Source organism: Hyla sarda, chromosome 8 (genome assembly GCF_029499605.1).
Source record: "Hyla sarda isolate aHylSar1 chromosome 8, aHylSar1.hap1, whole genome shotgun sequence".
NCBI lineage: Eukaryota > Metazoa > Chordata > Amphibia > Anura > Hylidae > Hyla > Hyla sarda.
Window position 1 is genome coordinate 59,150,502 of NC_079196.1, and position 211 is coordinate 59,150,712.

Sequence of the window (211 nt, forward strand, 5' to 3'; positions counted from 1 at the left end):
ACTCAGGAAGTGTTTCTCTACTGAGCTTTATTGACAGCTGCAAAGAGCCTTGCTGAATGCTGCTGCACAGACTAAGCTGCACAGACTAAAAGCTTAACAGAACCTCACTGAAAGAAGCACAGACTGAAAGCTGCTGCACAAAGCTTGAGGTCTTCTATTCATCACAGCGCTGCAACGATGTTAGGGCAGAAGTGGTCCCCCAGCAGGCTTC